General features: G+C 41.0%; 1 protein-coding gene across 11 annotated transcripts in view; it reads left to right on the top strand.

Moving 5' to 3' along the window:
• The window catches only part of NLGN1 (neuroligin 1), a 427,380-nt gene that overhangs the window by 99,511 nt on the left and 309,146 nt on the right, over positions 1-18,723 (top strand). For 4 of the 11 annotated variants that reach the window (XM_015638008.2, XM_015638006.2, XM_015637996.2 and 1 more), the window contains exon 1: positions 18,098-18,630. The exons of 2 other annotated variants lie outside the window; for them this stretch is intronic. The gene's annotated coding sequence lies outside the window, so the exon portion shown is untranslated. Of the gene's footprint in view, positions 1-7,227; positions 7,423-18,096; positions 18,631-18,723 lie in introns of those variants that run through there. 5 more of the 11 variants (XM_015637998.3, XM_015637997.2, XM_015638007.2 and 2 more) reach the window with 3 other exon arrangements.

Raw genomic sequence — 18,723 nt, 5'->3', positions numbered from 1 at the left:
TCAAGAACACATGCCTTATGTTGTTTGTTTGACAAATTCTGGCTGCATGCTCCAGAATCAAAATGCAAACAATTTAAGGTATCACACTGCTTCCAAGATGAGGCAATCACTCAATTTCAGATGCTAAAAAGGTAGTAAGATGGGAGGAAGGAAAATAATTAAGCAAGAAAAAGGAGATAAAGATGTGAAAATGTTTTAATGATTGGGTTTGTTTTTGTTTTTTTTTTCCAGTGTAAGCACCTGTTTCCAAATATTAAGAATATGAAGTCCTCTATAATTTAGTAATGCCACAGGTTGAACTATATCACTCTGACTTCATCCTTAGTACATATCCAGACCAGAATATGCTATTTACCTTTTGCAAACCAGCATTATTCACATTATTACATTTGCTGGTGCAGTACTACAAAGTCTTACGTTCAACTTAGCAAATATTGAGTAAAATGGCAACGATTCCAAAGATTATGGGCTCACTGTAGCCAGCGGCAGGTAAAATGCACATTCAGCTGGCTTAAATTGTTATTTGTTGTGGTTATTTGATCCAAAGGACTAATTTCAACTTCGACATCAGATAACCAGAGGGGTTTTCTTCCAGAACATGAACATCAGAAGGGCTTTATAAATCGGGCCGGGAGTGCAATTAAAGCTTTTGGAGATACTAAGTAAACTTTCCACTTGGATGCCGAGCCGACTCCTTCTGACATCTGAGCGTGCCTTTTGTGAGGCTCATTTTTTTTAGTAGGTCAAGAGATCTAAGCCTTAAATGAAGCAGGCTCTATGAGACACAGCTTTTCATCACCAGCAGGATCACGACCTTGCAGTGTATATTGAATTTAAGTTTAATACTGTAATGGATGGGACTTGTAATAAAAATTGCTAGATGTTTTGTGGATGAGTAATAAAGAGTAGATTAGAGTACAGGACTTCAAGAGTCCATTCAAACAATACTGAATTCATACTATCTTTTGGCATTGCTTTTATGGTTTGGAAACCTTATAATAAAACTCAGGCCTTGTCCATTATTTAATTACTTTGCTGTGTTTTTTGGCGCTTTCTTAGTAGCTTAATAGGTAGTTTGCATAAAATGCTCCCACTGTTAAATATCTGTTTGTGCAGCAAGGAACGCAGTGGTGTTCCTTCTGTCCTAATGTATCACTTTAATGGAGATAAAATAGTGATTACACTTACTCTTTAGGACCATAGACTTGGATTTACTTGCAGTTCCTGCTACATATGTAACCATTTTGGCAGACTCATTTAGGTTTTCAGAAGATCCTGGTACTCGCTGCTACGCTTACTCTGACTTTAAGTGGAGTTTTATTTTATGGTCCTGTCATTAACCTGCTCATCCCTCACCAGCTGTAAGTGAGAAATCCCTAGTGGAGGAAAAAAATTAAAAGAAAAAAAGAAAAGTAAGAGGTTTGAAGCCTTAAAAAGGGCATTAAGTGCTGTATGGCATTTTTCTGTTGTCGTGAGGTCCGATGTGGAGGTTCCCTGTAGTTAAAGGTATGAATGTCAAGCAAGCAGATTAAAAATAAAGGATCTCAATTTGTTCTGGAATACTAGTGACAATGAAGCCTTCAGAATTACACAGGAGAAATGAACTAAAACAATTATATGACAATACCAATTCTTCAGACATCAAAGCTCATATGCTCATAGGAGGTTTTCTTTCACGCTGGTTAAATACTGCTAAAAACCAGCAAGTTCTCCTTAAAGTAGGCACCACTTCCTTGAATAACACAGTTGCATCTCTAGTTTGTATTTCTATTACTAGTATTATTAGTATTTTGTTGTGTTCTGCACTGCATTTCATATCAGGGATCACGCTAATGAAAGCTCTGAAGTAAATTGTTATTAATTATTACCGTAATATAGTGCATTATAAATGTAATACTTCCTGAAGAGTAGCAACAAGCCTAAGAAAGTAACTAGCTTTGGCATGGCATGAAATCACAAAGAAGGACATGCTAAGATCAGCAAGGAGAAAACTACAAGTTTTCAGTGTAAATTCTAGCAACCATGACCTTTAAAAAGTTTTCAGAAATTTGTCTGTGCTCAGAACAGACATCCTGTGAGTATATCATAATTCTTTATTTCATTTCTCCTTTCTCACCCTCTATCCATATACCTTTTCAGCTCTTGAAAAATGCCAGTGTAAATGTGCTGTGAAATATGTCTGCCACATAAATGTTCCTCTTCTTTTTATCCTTCATTAGGACATTGTGATTTATAATGACCGGCTGTTCCGGATTGTGTCAATTGCTCCGGAATGGTGGCATTACTCTTTGGGTTGAAGCACAGGATGGGTACTGGCAATACAAAGCACATTTGACTTGGCAAACACTGCTGAAGAGTAGCTGTGTCCTCCTTTGGGATGGAGCAGCAAGACTGAAGGGAAGGTTTAAGCTGTCCTTTCAATTTTGGACTATTCCAGTAGACTTTTTGTGATAAGACTCTAGCCTGTACCAGGGAAGGGATTGAAAGAGGCAGAGAAGGGTTTGTTTTGTTAACTTTAAGGTGGATATCCCCTGGAAGATTCAAAAGCACTCCTGGAAAGGCACACTGTGCTGAAAGGAAAAAGCAGAGACCTCTCTAAGCCCCTCTATCCCTCTCCTACAAAGACCTGTGTCAGGAGCAGCACAAGGCATTTAGACTTCTGCAGAGCATAGCAATGACAGGCTTGCAGATGGAGAGCACTAAAAAGAAGTTTTGTTGCATTTTGGATTGAAAGGGAAAGGTAGCTGCAAGCCAATTCCACTGGTGGAGCTTCAGAGCAGCTGCTCATACCCAGCAGCACAGCCTGAGAGGTGAGGACCTCTGCAATCTGGTAGTGGCACTGCTCAGCTCCCTGCTGAAAGGACCAGAATTCTGCTTTTGGGAATCTAATCTTCCTTTTCTGCAGCTAATTCTGTAGCTGTCATGTTTTGATGGTAATGAATTGAGATGGCAACCAGTACCTTGGTCAAAAAGGGACAAAAATGTTGAGAGGAGCCAGTTCTGATGAGTGCTGTGTGAAGGATGAGGAAGGCCTGGGTCGTTAGTGATGACTGATGCTAGAGCAGGAGCATATAAATGATATAATGAAGTAATACATTAGGGCACAATATGAAGCCCCTCTCGACCTGGGAAATGTATCACCAATCAAATTTCTTTTCTCTTGAAGGTCTTCTCTTAACCTTGCAAGGAGGGCTTGATGGGAATCTGTCGTCTCCACTTGCTTAAATGTCACTGGATGTTTTAATTTACAGGCATTATCAGCCTGGGAGTGGTAATGCTCTGGCTGTTAGTGGAAAAGAAAGCTTGTTATCAATATTAGGTTCTTTTTATTTGGGAGCATAGGTTGCTTTGATTCGGTTTACTTTAGAAGAATAATTCTGAGATATTTAGAGAAGCGCAACACAAGGTCATGATGAATTTCAACACAATTATTTCATGATTTAAGACAGCAGGAGAGCCTAATGTGCAGCCCATTTTACTTTGTTTTCCTGAATAAAAATGAACTGTTGAGAGGAGCAGGCTGAAGTTTCTGATGGCTCCTGTAAATCATCTCAGCTGTCAATGCTGCACAGAAGCTTTCAAAAAGGAGAATATCAGCTGGTTTTTGTATTTGTTTAACTATTAAAATAAAGTCCTGGGGGCTCTGAGTGGAAGCTGTCCTGAGGTATTTATATGCCCTTTCATGGCTTTATCACCACCCATGCTGCCTCCCTATGTGGACTAAAGCTTGGAGAAAAGGAGTGTTTTTCCTCTCTTGGTTTGGCTGTCTGGTTTGTCAGGGACAGGAGGGCTTGGCCCATCCACCACCCCCCATGCAGTCAGCGGCCACCCTCACTTGCCAAATGCTTCTGACCTTGTCCCTGGGAAGCCCTGCAGAGAGGGGTGGCTGTGCCTGAATCCTGAACTTGGGCTGGGATTCAGATGCTGTGCAATGTTTCAGAGTTCTGTCATGATGTCTGACAGTCGTTTCGTGTCTGTCCTGCCCACATGCAAAATTCTCTGCTTCTTGATTCACTCAGTGTTTTTAGCAGTTAGCTTAGATCATTCCAAGCATCAAGCTGCCAGGAGAAGGAATCTCTTGCCTCTCCTCATGACTTGGATTTTTTCTTTTGGACCACTGTGCTCCATTCAATATTAAGATACTGCATCCTAACATCCTAACAAACATACTTTGCTTCTTTTGGTATACTTGATCTTAATGTATTATTTAGCTGCTAAGTTTCACTCTATCTGCCTGTTTTTATTGCATTAAGGCTTTCATGAAGCTGGTGTCTTATTTTTGGTATGTTGCATTATCTGCGGAATTTAATCTATTTAAAAATTGATACAGCATAAGAAATTATCTTGTGCACATAATAACTTGCAGTGGAAAATGAGGTGCAAGTTTGGTACACAGGTTCTAAATTATTTAAATTTTCCATAAAAAGGAGTGCAGAAAAAATCCTTCTTGTAACTTTCTCCTCTGAGTTTACCATTCTTCTTTCTTCATCCCATTTCACTTGCCTTACACAAATATTTCATTGGAACAATCAAATATGTAATCTATATGAAAGTAAGGGTTTATATTCTACATTATAATTCACTTAATATTTTAATTTTCTGTAGTTTTGAACCAAGCATCACCTTTAAAGAGCTGTGTTGTAGATGGGTTAAGGAATCACTGAAGACATGGGGGTTTAATCTGAGCAGGAGCCGATTCTCAGTCTGTTCATTTCATCACTACAGAGCTGAAGGGGAGAAGTTTGGGTTATGAATCTTTGGAAACACAGTCTGTATTTTCAATGGGAAAAACAAATATATGAAATCTGATCTTGTCTCAGTAGATGTGTTTCTTTCATTAGGAGCCAGAAGCCTCCAGGTGTCCTCTGGCCTCAGTTTTATTTAAGTCAAAAAACAATTTGAGAAACATATGTTGATTGCAATAATGATTGGTCAGAGTGTCTTTTACTTGGTTTTGTGAGGTTTTTTTTCACTCAAGAGTTTTATTACAAACCTAGCTTGGTCTGTGTACAGGAATGTGTTTTGTTGTTTTTTTTTTTTTAATGCAGCTGCCAAATAAGTCTATCTACCATCAAAAACTTCCAATGTAGGCTAAAATAAGTTTTAATCCTCCTTCAGTAACAAGTTCATGAATATCTTGAACCTACCCTTCACTGTTAATTATGCAAAATTTCCTAAAGAACTAATAATGAGCTGATAGGTTTCAGGGAAAAGATGTTTTATTTAGAGAGATTTGTTTAGAGAAATCTTTTTTCTGGCCAAGTCAGACCAAATATTCTGTGAATATATTCTGTAAGAAGCTTGATCTAGGAGCTGATTTGCTCTTTTAGTTATAAAATGCTTGCTTTGGGGATGTTTCAGAAGGCAGGTGCGAGATAGAGAATAATGTATACCTGTTGTTCAATATTGGTTTAAGATTTTTTTCTTGATTGAATAAGTTATATGACTAGATTTTCCTTTTTATTAACTGTCTTTTTTCTTTCACATAAAGCGTAGGTAATGTCACATCTGTATAAATCAATATAACAATGACATTATGTATATTATTATTTAACCACTGCTCTCTAGAGCATAGTTTTGTCAGTCAAATTTTATAGAGAGTTTCTGTAGACTGTTATAATCACTACAATCTGTGCAGAAGAAAACTCCTGAAAATCCCCATTTTTGGGTGTTTTGAGTGGTGATGGTGTAGTGTAGGTAAATAATAACAGGGTCTCTGAATAATACAATCCTACAAGCATTACAGGAAATAAAGCATGAAGAACATCCTGCTGAAAACACTGAGCAAATGAATATTCTGTAGAGAACATATTAGTGCACAGGATTTTTCAAGTCATTTCCTGTGAGAGCCACCCGTGAATTTATGCCTGGAAACGCAAAAATGTTAAAATGCATTGGTGTCTTTTGGAAGCCTGTCAAATGCCATTTTGTGCTGTCTTGAATTATTACTTGTGTGTATATTAAGCAGGCATCAAATTGTGATTAAATCAAAGATAAATGACTGCTGGGTTTTTCTGAGAACCCAGAAAGGAGGGTGAAACTGGAAGTTGTAAGCAATCACATTTCACCAATATACAATGACATAAACCTTATAATACATAAATCTTCTTTTGGGTGATATCTAGTCAGAATGAACTCTCTAAATTTTCTTTCTAGCAAAATTCTTTTATAAGCCAGATGAAATTTATTCTAATATTTATTTGATGAGCAAATGTAGATCTCAAATAGTTTTCACCCAAAATTTTATTCATGGGCCCCAAACACAAAGAGGATGTGAAGCAAATAATTATTTTCCCCATTTCACATCATTATCTTAGTCCATTAAGACATTTTTAGGTGAACATTGTGCCCAGGTTTGTTTGATTGCAGCAATATTTTGTACTCACCTGTACTGCATATAATCCTTTCAAGATCATGGTATCATGTTGGCACATAATAAAACCTAGAACAGGTGGACAAGATTTATTTTTCTTGATGTTCTGCTTAATAATTTTGTTGCTTTAATGCATTAAAAACTTACAGATTTTTTTTCCCCATCTGTATTGATACTTTCTTAACAAATGTGAGAACTTTTAGCCACAGTTATGTTTAATCACTAATTATCATAAGCTTCTATTCCACCTTGTGGAAGCACAGTCAAACCACAGCCAAGATGTAATCATCATTTCTTGCTTTGCACATGATATTTGCAGCTTTAGGGTAAACTGGGATGAAAAAGGGAGGGTGAAAACCTTGCTCTTTAGTCCACTGGCAGTTTATGGATTTCTGAGCATCAGGTTTTCTTCTTGCATTCACAGCATTTATTTGGTGGTTTGGCCACTACCTGTGAAATGAGTGTTGTGCTCTCAGAAAGTTCAGACAGCACAGCTGCAAATCTGTCCCCCCTGAACACTCAGAATTAACAACTCTGTTCCCTAAGGTGCTCTAGCTGTAGTTACAGCAGGGGAGCATTGCTAATGAACAAATCCATGTTTGTAATCCATGCAATCCACCTGCATTTGAGTTACACCATGCTTTTTGACATAAATGCACACAGGACCAGAAGCAGAGGTACTGTGGGGTTTAAATTGTGAGTCACAACTGTGCCATGGGGACATGGGAAGGTTCCATGAAGAAGGTGTTCACACCAGATTTAACCATGGTTAAATGAAAGGGAGAGAAGAGCCCTTGAAGTGGTTCAGGGGTAGAGATGCCCAGTATGAAAATCTTTGTATGCTTCTTTCACAGGCTCCAGAAAGTCTGAAATGCAGCAGGCTCTGACCACAACTTCTGGCAGCCTAACCAGTATGGACATAAGCAGTGAGGATGGGCTGGGACATGAGCAGGAGAAAGAGAAATCAAAGCCATGAGCATGGAATGGAGTGGAACTGAGCAGCTGGAATCTAACATATTTCTCTAGGAAATGCTCACTGTCAAATTACAGTAAGGAATTGCTTCTTTTACTTGAAGGACAATTTGTGTTGACAAGCCTTTTTAAAGAGAGCACGTGAAAAGCACGAGGGAACTGAAACATTAAGAAGGGACACTGTGTGTGACTAAATGTGTGTATTGCTTAATATGTATGACACTAGAGTGCTCAGTCTTTATTGCTACCTCAAAACCTGTTTTTTCTCTCTCCATTGGCCATGAGAAATATCCTCAGAATCCTAAAAGAATGAGGCTCTAACTGTAGATATCCACTAATGAAAACAACAAGCAGTTTAGCTTTACACCCTGCCACATTAGTTTTGTTCAACAGTGCTTTCTTAAGGCTCCTTCCAAATTTTTGGTGTGTTTCTGAGCTCCTCATATAAGGCACTAAGATAAGTCATGGAAACATAGTCAGGATGTTGCCAAGGTTCTGGCATTTTAATAAAATTCCAAGTGAGTCGTAGAGTCTTTGAATGGTTTGGTTTGGAAGGGACTTTAAAGATCAGCTCATTCTACTCTCCTGTCATGGGCAGGGTCACCTTCCACTAGACCAGGTTGCTCAAAGCCCTGTCCAACCTGGCCTTGGGCTTCTTTAGGCAACATCTTCCAGTGCCTCACCACCCTCTCAGTAAAGAATTTCTTCCTCATCTCTAATATAAACTTGCTCTCTGTCAGCTTAAGGTCATTCCCCCTTGTTAAAAGTCCCTCTCCACCTCTTTCCTAGATCCTTTAGGCACTGGAAACAGCTTTAAGGTCTCCTCAGAGCTTCTCTTCTCCAGGTGAACACTCCCAGCTCTCCCAGCCTGGCTCCAGAGCAGAGGGGCTCCAAATCTTTGTGTTTTCCTCTGGCCTCACTCCAACAGGTCCATTTATGTTGTGGAGCCATAAAAAAACACCTCCTTTTTATTTTGGGGGCCCCATCTCTCACTTCTTCATTTCTTTCCATTTCAGCCTCTCACAAAACAAACCCATTTCATATAGGTCCATTGCTGATGGTATCAACTATATACATTTTCCTTTTGTTTACCATAAAATGAAAGGACTGATGAGAATGTTTGGTGTAGAAACAGAGCTGCCAGCCTGAAATGCTGAAAAGTGATGGTTGTCAGCAGCAAGCTTCAGTTACTTCCCTTAGGATAATCACACACATCACACTGACAGGACATTTCTGCTGATGCTCAGTCTAAATATTAATGTGCTGTCCTTGGCTCTTGCCAGCCCTCCCTCTGACACTCCACGTTATTTCTGGGTGTCTGTACCTTTGGAATACATGAACTGCTGCTGTTTTCCATTCTCAGGACTTTATTCCTTTCTTGATCAAAATCCTTGGCCTTCTTTTCTGGGGACGAGCCCCAGCAGATTCCATATTTGCAAACTGAGTGTTTTCAAAGCTGGTTCTAAAACTTTTGCTCCTTGACAGTTTGTCTACACCCAAAACTCCTGCACATCCTGTTTTCCAAAGAATGAATGGAACATAGAAGGAAATTGGTTAATGGCTGTAAAAATAGGTAGAAAGTAACCTCAACTTTTCAACTTTTTAACTTAATTTTTGAACTATATACAGTATATACACCTCTTTAGTACATCTTAATTGCAAATTCAGAGATAAAAATTCAAATAATGATGGTGTCTATCCCTGAATAGACACCTTTCATTATCAAACACTGCCTCTGCATGCCATTCTATGTTCTATATTTGCAAAAAACATGTCATAAAGATGACTATCTTTGGATGTCTGGAGTTGCATGAATCAGTAAATTGTTTATTTTCTCAGTGGGAGTTCACTCAGGACATTGAGGAGCTATTTCCTCCTAATTAGTTCCCTTGAGTCCTCTTATAAAAAAACCACCTTAGGCTTCAAGGAGTCTGTTTGGGGTCATTATTTTCTTGATAAATGTACTCCCCACCACTTCAGATTTCCCAGAAGTGAGGCTGCAGGGTAGAAGAATGTTGTGTTGCACAATATATTCCATGATTGGTTCAAATTACTCAATTTACCCAGTATTTTCAAAAAAACCAATCTGAAATCATCAGTCAGCCACATCCTACTTCCAGTGCCGATGCCAGGCAGTCATTTTCCCTCAGAGCATCATTGAACATGAGCTCTCCTCAGCTTGTTTCTTACTTTGATGAACTGGATGGCTGCAGGGTCTGTGCTGAGATTTGAGACATTTCATTTGAGATGTTGCTGGTTGTTTCCACCGCTGATAGCTCTGTAGGAAAGGAGTGGACAACACTGACTCTGCTCATACCAGGCAGAGATTATTGACCTGTAAAATTTACCATCATATTTTATCAAGCCACTCTGAGATGTCATTTTGTCAGATAGGTTTGCTAATGCAAGGTGATTTATCTTTTCTAATCTTTGAAAGGTAACCTGCAATCAAACCTCAGACAATGCTGAAAGATGTTGTCAGTTATTTAGTACACGCTGAAGAGACAAGAATTTTTGTTTTGGTCTTTAGATCAACAAATTCTTTCTCAAAAAGAAAAGTATAGCCTTCATTTTTGACTCAAATTTTATCTCCATGTGGTGTAAATGTGTTCATTTTCACCTGTCACAAACCTTTTCATGCTCTGTATCTTGTGATTATTACACTGCGATCATTTCTTGATGGTTGCTCACCTCTATGATTCAGAGTTGCCAAGTTCAGTGTTGTATTTTCATTTATTCTGCTGGTGCTGAGCTGACTCTAACAGAGTTTTAGGCTGATTGAAACACTGGGCTTAGGTTCCCATGGCCTAAATCCCCTCTAAATCCCAGTGTTTTATTTTGGCCGTGGCAAAGAGAGATGGGTGAGCAGGGATTGCCAGTGGAATTGCAGATGTGAAATTCTGCAGGTGTGTTAATGGGCTCCTACAGGTGTGACTCACATCTGTGCCATCCCTATTGCAAAATATGGATAAAGGTGGTCTGAAAAGTGCTGTGGAGTGGTGGCTGCCCAGCAGTAGCTCCAACACCCCTGTGGAGTGTGCAGCCCACGGGTGGAAGGGGAAACTCTGCCTTGGGATAATTTCCCTTTAACAAGGGCTGCTGCAACATCCCCCCTGCACACCTCTTAACCCCTCTCTACCTCACATCACCCTTCCAAGCCAATATTCTCAGTGCCAGAGAAATTCTTTTGGGAATACAGAGAAATTTTTCAAGAGGAAGTTTGTTTGCTTGAAGCCTGAATAATAGAAATAAACCCTTTTGTTGATAGGAGAGGACCCTTTTCTTTTTAATCCTGTGACTATGAAAATATCATCCAGACATCTCTTAGGTTTGCAATGTGAGCTTGCAAGCCTCTCTTGCAGTCTGAATTTCCTGTGTGCAGCACAAGTCCAGCATCACTGTAAACACTGAGAACAGCTGTGAACAGACAAAACGAAAAGCTGAGAAAAACAGACACCTTTCAATTTGTACACATTTTTTAATATTGGACTGACCCATAACACAACGTTAGGGGCTATATTATATTTGCCCACCTTAGGAAGAAGCTGGAGCAGCAGCAGTGGCTGGCTCAGGTGTGTGGGGAATGCAGCCACAATTCCTGCACCCTCTACTGGCTGATGCACAGACCTCAGAGGAGACTGCAGGATTTTTTATTTTTATTTTTTTCTCAGCTATCAGAATAAATTTGTCAGCTGGAGCAATAACATTTGCCAGCAAAAATTTTATAGCGTCATTATTAGTTGAAATAGGAAATCTGGGTGCTCTAGTTGTCTGGAATAGCAAAGGAAGTGAAAGGCCTGAGAAATAGAAAACTAATGAATTCTTTCATCTTGCCTAAGAAACTAGTTTTTGAGAGCCACTGTGCTCACTTTCTACAGCAAGGGAATGCCAAAGTTTGGCACACAGAAGGAGAAAAAGCTGTATTGTGCTAATTCTGAATGCTAGATACATTGTTCATTAAGTTCTGCAAATGCCAGATGTGGGGGGAGAAAAAGTAGTATTCTGCAATCAAGACCTAGAAATCTGAAAATTAAAATTCAAAGTCATGTCTTTCTGGGTGTGGGATTCACTTCAGCCACAGATAAGTATTACAAAGTATTTGTATAGGTTTAACTTTCAGATGGTTGTAGCTGATCTTGTTATAGAAATCAGCTGCAGTTTCAAAGTCCATGTAGAGAGCACTCTGTGACATGACCATGTAGAGAGGATCATACTCTCTCCTGGGTTATGACATCAATTAAATAATAGGCTTCTAGGCTGCTGCAGTCTCTAATGTTGTTTCTTTCTCTTTTCCTCTTTTTTTTTTTGTCCTATACTTTTTCTTTCTTGTCTGCCTATATGGATGCCAGCTCTGTTCCCTGAGGTTGTGTTGTTCCTGTCATAGCAGGCAGAGGGATCTGCAGATGTTTTGCATAGAGCAGGGGTGCTGTTGGTGTGTCCAGCTTTCCAGGGTTCCTCACCATGTAGATCTCATGTCTGTGCCCAGCAAGAGACACAAAGCCTCATAACCTAACATGCACCCGTTACACAGCTACAGTGAGGAATTTTGTTGTTGCTAATCTGCTATTAAATCATCTGGACTGTTAGATTTTACAGGAATAGTGTTATTGGGCTATAGAGAACAGCTCACTCACACTACAGTCAGATTTTCAGGAATCACAAGTGATTTTATCTTCCTTCAGTTTACTTTCTTAGAAGTAGTTGTATTTTCAGAAGGATTATTGCCCCTCTCATTGCCAGTTAGAGAAGATGCTTCTCTGGATCCTTCAGTTCAGGAGCTCTTCAGGTGTCTTTGCTTTGGAGATCTTTGGCAATTTCTGCTCTCTCTGCTTTGCCTGTGTGATCTTGCCTGTACATGTCAATTTTGTGTCGTTTGTCATTGTGCAGTGAATTGGATTCCCAGACATGACAAGCTTTAAGGCTTGGTAAGATAAGCAGGTGAATGTGCTACAATGTTTGCACAATGGTATTTTCATATTGATATTATCTCCTGGACTTCCCATCACCACTGATGCAAAATACAGGAATATGTCCTTTACAAAGGGTTTTTCTGTCAGTTCATTATTTCCTATTCCTTATTTTGGCAGAATTTCATATGCACTCCTCATACTGACCCTTCCACAAAACCAGTCAGTCCCACACAACCCTCTGGGGTGCCTGACCTCTTCCAGAGGTCTCTCAATTCCCTGCAGGAGCATGGACCTGCTGCTGCACCTGCAGGCAAACACCTGGGGCTGGCAGAGGCTGCCTCTTGACCTTCCTCTCCTCCCCAGCTTGGGAATCCCCACGTGCCTGCCCCCTTCTCCTTGGTATGGGAAGATTGTCTCTGCCCTGGTGATCAAAAAATCAAGATGGATTAGACACAGAGTTAAAGGCAGGAGAGATGAAAGAGTTTGCTCAAGGTCTCCACCCAGCAGGGCTCTGCCCCTACTCCCAGCCCAGCACCCAAACCCCAGCCCAGCCTCTTTCAAATGCAGCTCACACAAAGCAGACTGGAAGTGATTTACTGCTTTTTAGGAGTGTTTTCAAATTGCATCTTTTTCAGTTGTCAGGAATTAACTGTGACTGCCTGGGTTTTAATTAATGGATCATGTTATTTGGTGCATCTGAAAAGAAAATTTAAGAAACATCTTTGGCTCTTTTGGCCAGTAGCCATAATGACAGCCAGGCTAATTATATCGGTCACCAAGTTATCGGCGCAATCGTAACTGGAGGCAAACAGATGCCAAGAGAAGCTGGTAGTAAAATCATGATGTATTTCACAGTCATCTTATTACTGACTGATTTAAATAAGGACCTAAAATGCTCTGTCAGTACAGAGAGTGTCAAGGTTCCGGCAAGTCTTAATTCACAGAAGTTCCAGCTTTCCCTGCCTATGGAAAGTGACTGGTGAAAAAGGAAAAGGTATGTCACAGCACAAGCATGTGGAAAACAGTTTCCTGTTTATACTTGCAAATGCTAGCAATCCAGCTCACATGTTCTTTATTTTTTCGTGCCCAGCTTAAGTATTAGGAAGGAAAAGTCCCTGATGAGGTTCCTCTAACTTCCATTTCATCACATGAGAGATGAAGTTGGCCCATAGTTCTCTGTCATTTGCTTGCTGGGTCTAAATGAATGTAAACTGCATGTAACAGTGACTCAGAGCAGCAGCTCCTTCAGGGAATGTCCCCGTGTGCTTTCAAACTCAGCACGCTGGAAGTGGAATACAGTATGTACTCAGTGTTAGATTTGAACTAATTTAATTAGAAAAACTAGAAATCGGTTGGTTTTCACACAGTATGAACAGAAAACTCTTTGTCTAAATGCTTTCTATAATTTAAAAAACAAAGTCTAGTTCCACAGTTTCCTCTACTGGGTCACTGAAAACCAAGGTACAGCTGGATTATGGCTTCAAATAATAACTGAAATTTTGGGAAGGAACAAAGTCATAAAACTCCTCTGGACTAAATGTATTTGCAGCCACATAAACAAGGAAATGGATTTTATAATTAATTCAGAGTTCCCTGGCAAGCACAGTGTTGTAATGTGTTGTAATCTACTGATTAAGTTCCAGTAAGAACACTGGCAATGGCTTCTTTTATCAATATCCGTCTTTTAACAGCGCCCGAAAGAACCTGAAATCCCAAATCTCAGAATAACCATGGGTGGATTGTGCTCATCTGAGCATCCAGTCAGCACTTGGAGAGGGGTGAGTCTGTAGGAACAGGGTTTGTGTCATCCATCAGGTTTGGGTCCTGTTTGCCTCCTCTTCCCATGGCCTCGAGCACTGTGTTTTGGAAACCTGGTACTTTATAGAAAATTGCTGTTGAGAACTTCAGGCTGAATGGGTGTTTTAAACCTTCCAGAAAAGCTTTTAATCCAGTAGGATTCTACTCCACAGAATGCTTTGCCATCCATCAGACCACTGGTCATGGCTGTTAATTAAATGAAAATTCAAAATAAATCTACAGTGCAGAGATACAACATAGGCAATTAAACATCCCAGTACAAGGTGCTAATGATAAAATGTGAATGTCACCGAGGACAACCTGCATGATGTCAGAATACAAATCCCATCAGATGACAAAATGCACGGCTCCCATCGTGGGTGTGAGGAAGGAAATCAGTGTCCCTGAGCACTGAAGGGCAGCAGAGGTGGCGGTGAGGCCGTGGGGACAGGAGAACTGGTGACTTCTGCAGGCAAGAAGAAATTAAAGTCAGAACCCTCACACTAGTGCTGCTAATTTTCTTGACTCTTGATATGTGAGACTCCAGCCAGGCTCAAGTGAGTTCTTTGCCATACAACAAAGAATTGTGTTTTTTTTTTTTTTAATGTATTTGTTTTAGTACAAAAGAACAATACTGAAGAAAGCAAATGATAACTGTGCTTGGAGAGCCTGAAGGACTGTCAGGGCCCCGTGCCTTTGTGAAGATGCTCTGTGAAGAGGGATGGCCTCTTTAAGTGGCTCTTCTTGGCAAGGTTAAACCAAATGAATGGCAATAACTCAGCAGTTACAGCTAACTACAGCAGCTCATAGGCAGGCATTATAATTTCATTAAAGATCTGGCAATCGGGGCTATCTAAAGAATTTAAATGCACAGACATGAGCAATCTTAAGTTTCATGAAATCAAAGAAAATATATAACAAAGTTATTGCAAGACACAGCTTAATGAGCTATCTTGAGACAAATAAATTAAGTAATATTTAGTATTTTGTGTATGTAAACAGTTCCACCTGTTCCACCTATTAGAAAGGTTAATTTTCTTTTGAGAAACACAGTCTGATAAAATTTGTATTTGCAAGAAAATCTTGACTGTCTTAAGTTACATATTTCAATAGCTCATGAAACTTGTGTTGCATCAAAAAACTTGCCTACCTTCAAAGCTTTGGGTACATACTTTATGTATCTCCATGTACATTTTAGCTTGGATTGCTAGTTGGGAGCTTTTTCCTTTTCAGCTTTTGATTGTATGTTTTGCTCTTCTTGGAAGTTAGTTGCTTACATGAGGGTTGTAGGAAGGGGTTTATGTTCTTGAAACAGAGAAAATGGAACAGAGGAGAATTTTATAATATTGCAGGATGCTAGCCTTTGAAATTTCAATGGATTTTCAGTTCATCTCTCTTTTCATTCTTTTAATAAATGCAGATAACACAACCCTATTAAGACTCAGCTGAACTAAATATTAAATAATGCCAGTCTTTAAACCAGTTTTGCATTCCCTAGATTGCAATAAAAATGTAATTTTTTTGACATGCAGGGTATTAAAACATATTTAACAAAGTTATAATCAATTACAGGCACTTCTCCACTTTTTAAAATGAATCTAAACACTCTTTAGACATTTATATGTAGGCATAAAGGTGTGTATATCATAGAATGGTTTGGGTTGGAAAACACCTTAAGGATCATGCAGTTCCAACCTTATATAAATATATATATATATGTATATGAAAATAAATGAGTGTGCAAATCACTTAGTTCTTACAGGCAAGGATGTCCTGATTGTAAACTGAACCAGCATCAGCCACTGGTAATACAGGAATGTCATATATTTTTTACTGAATTAGAATGTAATCTATTATTGCCACCTATGTAGGCTCAGCTGTTGCTATCACACGTCTGTATTGAGACCTTAGCCCTATACTTTGTTTTCCCAGCCAAATATCCCTTCCTGGACCTGTACAATTTTCTGGAGATGGAGACAAATCTTGTTGCCTTCCACAAGTCAGTATTCCTCTTTCCCCAGCAGTATTTTGGATGTGATGGGAGCCATCGAGGCCCCTGGAGGGAAGAAACAGGGAAAAATGTTTGAAACAGAGTGAAAGGCAGTGGAAAAGGTTTAGAAAGGGACCCCAATCTTGGGGACAGGCCAGAGCAAAAGTGATGTGTGAATGAGCTGATATCACACATCACTGCTTTGAGAGGGACTTGAGGGACAACTTAACCTGCTCAACAGTTTGGTGCCATTTCTGCAGGAGTGAAGATGGGTTAGGACCAGATGGAGACTTGGTGGCCAAAAGTGGGATTGTTGCAAGTTGGGTGTAAATTGTCAGCTCCTGCCACCCACAGAAGGCATGGTAAAGAGATAAATGGATAGATTTTCCCCTACAGTTAGTAGAGGGTAATCTGGTTAAATGATAGTCAGAGCACTTCAAGAAGTTCACATGGTGGCTCAGGGAACCTGGGGAACATAGATACATCCTCCTTGGAGGAGGGAGATCAAAACTTTCCACACTTGGATTCCAGTAGCTTATCTGGTGACAAGGAGAGTGCTGTTATTTTATTTCACCTTTATTTCTTGCTTCTCAGTATAAAAAGAATAACCCAAAGATAAAGTTACTCCAGGGTTTTGTGTGGATGAGGAATGGCAGAATATCTCACCTGCTATTGCCTCTTTGGGGATGGTTTTTAGGCTGTTGGTTGATCTGTGGCTGGTGGCAAGTGATTGATTTTCATATACAAATTTTCTTTCTAGTTTTGAAACTTTCTTTTTTTCCATATAGTATTCCCTTGAGACCAACATAACAACATTCATGGGATTGCCCTGTCAGCAGAGCCTTTCCCTTCTGTACCTGAGAGCTGCACGCTTTTGGCGGCAGCGAAAGTGTTGAATTTGAAGTGTTGAAACTGAAAGGATTCTGGGCTTTCCTAATTAACCATGGACTATAATAGTTATTGAGACAGGTGAAAAACATGCCCAGGACATGATTATTCCAGCACATGGGAATGTCACAGGATAAGCTGCTGTTGTGTCCTGTCAATCCTGCCATGGGCATTTAGATGCAGAGCCTCAGTGGGACTCAGAGCCATAAATAGCCCAGCGCGGCTGGGACTGACCTTCCCTCCACTGGGATGTGCTCTCAGGTGAGGGTGTAAGAGCTGATCAAATTATCGGGCACCTCCAGACCTTGCCTGGGGCTGTAGGCTTGGAAACATGAGTGGGTTTGCTGTGCTTGGTTAGTGTCAGTATTTTAAACTGAGGTGGATGTTAGCGGAGCAAAATACAGATTTTAAACAAAATGTGAAGGGAAGTCTCTCCTAAAATAAGAGGAGATATTAATGAGCTCGCTGCAAGAGGCTTAACTGAGATTGTTTTAATGTGTGATTGTGGCTGTTCTTAAAAAATGAACAGACCTATCAGCATTCAAAGGACTATTTTCCTCTCCCTCCTGACCTGGCCTTCCTTTCTCCCCACATCCCCTGAGTTGTCAACTTTCATTCTCTGCTGTGATCCTAGAAAGCATGAGGGCTGGAGTCAGAGAATACTGTTTTTTGTGTTTTTTTCTCAATTAGAAATAGAAAGGAAGCAATGAAAAATAAATAAAAGATTTCAAGAAACAGCAAGGGGAAACAAAGAGTCACTTATATCTTGCGTGCAGACAGTGATGATCCAAGTAAGTAAGGCCATGGATTCATCCTAAATTACACCCGTGTGAAACATTTGAGTATAAATCACATCTCTCTGCATAAACTATCCATAAGTTACATAATTCGGGTATAATTAAGCAAGAGGCTGCAGCCCACCTGCACGCAGGTGTGTGCAGCGTCTCCATCCCGCTCCGGCATCCATCCTTCGTGTCCCGGTGCTGGCGGGGGTGCGTGCGCTCGGTGCCGCTGCCGGAGGGACCCCCCAGCCCCCGGGGCTCCGGGAGGCTCCCCCGGGGGCCGCTCCGCCCGGGGCGGTGCGGGGCGGTGCGGGGCCGGGGCTGCCCGCGCTGTTCGCCGCGCCGCCGCTGGGGGTATCTTTGTACCATTTTTCATCCAGCAGCAATTTGGAGTGGAAACGTGTAATAGGGGAAAAAGCAGGGATCTCGGCGGTTCGAGCGAGAGCCGTGCATCCAGGAGCCAAAAAAGATTAACACCCCTCCGCACCCCTCCGCGCCTCTCCCGCACCCCTCCGGGCGCCGTGGCGGCTCCGCGATCGCCCGCAGGACACCCAGCGAAAGGGATTCGTCTGGAGGGCACTTTCGGATCGGGGGAGATCTATTGGATTAGTGGGATTATCTGCCTGCAGACGGAGAGAAGTAGCGTTTGATCATTTCCATTGCCTGCCTGATGGTCGGATTTACATGGAGGTGGCTCGGCACGGATGAGGCTGGATTCCGGATGGGGATTTCCAGCCCCCCCTCCCCGCGCCCCGATCCCAGGAAAGGGGAGAAAAATATATAAAAATCGGTATAATTGGGAAGTGTCCGGAGCGCTATTGGGAGCCCTCCCGCTCCCAGCGGCTGGGAGAGCCGGAGGAGGCGAATCCAGCGGATTTACAGCTCCAGCTGCGATTGCGGGAAAGCGGCCGTGAACTGGTAAATACTTTGATGCTCCCGGCGAGCGGGGCGAGCCCGCGCCGGGATGGAGAGGAGGGAGGGGGCGGCCGGGCCGGGATGCAGCAGGGCGGC

The sequence above is a fragment of the Parus major genome, chromosome 9 (assembly GCF_001522545.3).
Source record: "Parus major isolate Abel chromosome 9, Parus_major1.1, whole genome shotgun sequence".
NCBI classification, from domain to species: Eukaryota; Metazoa; Chordata; class Aves; order Passeriformes; family Paridae; genus Parus; species Parus major.
The sequence above is the reverse complement of the archived record's forward strand: the minus strand, read 5'-3'. Positions and strand labels throughout refer to the sequence as shown.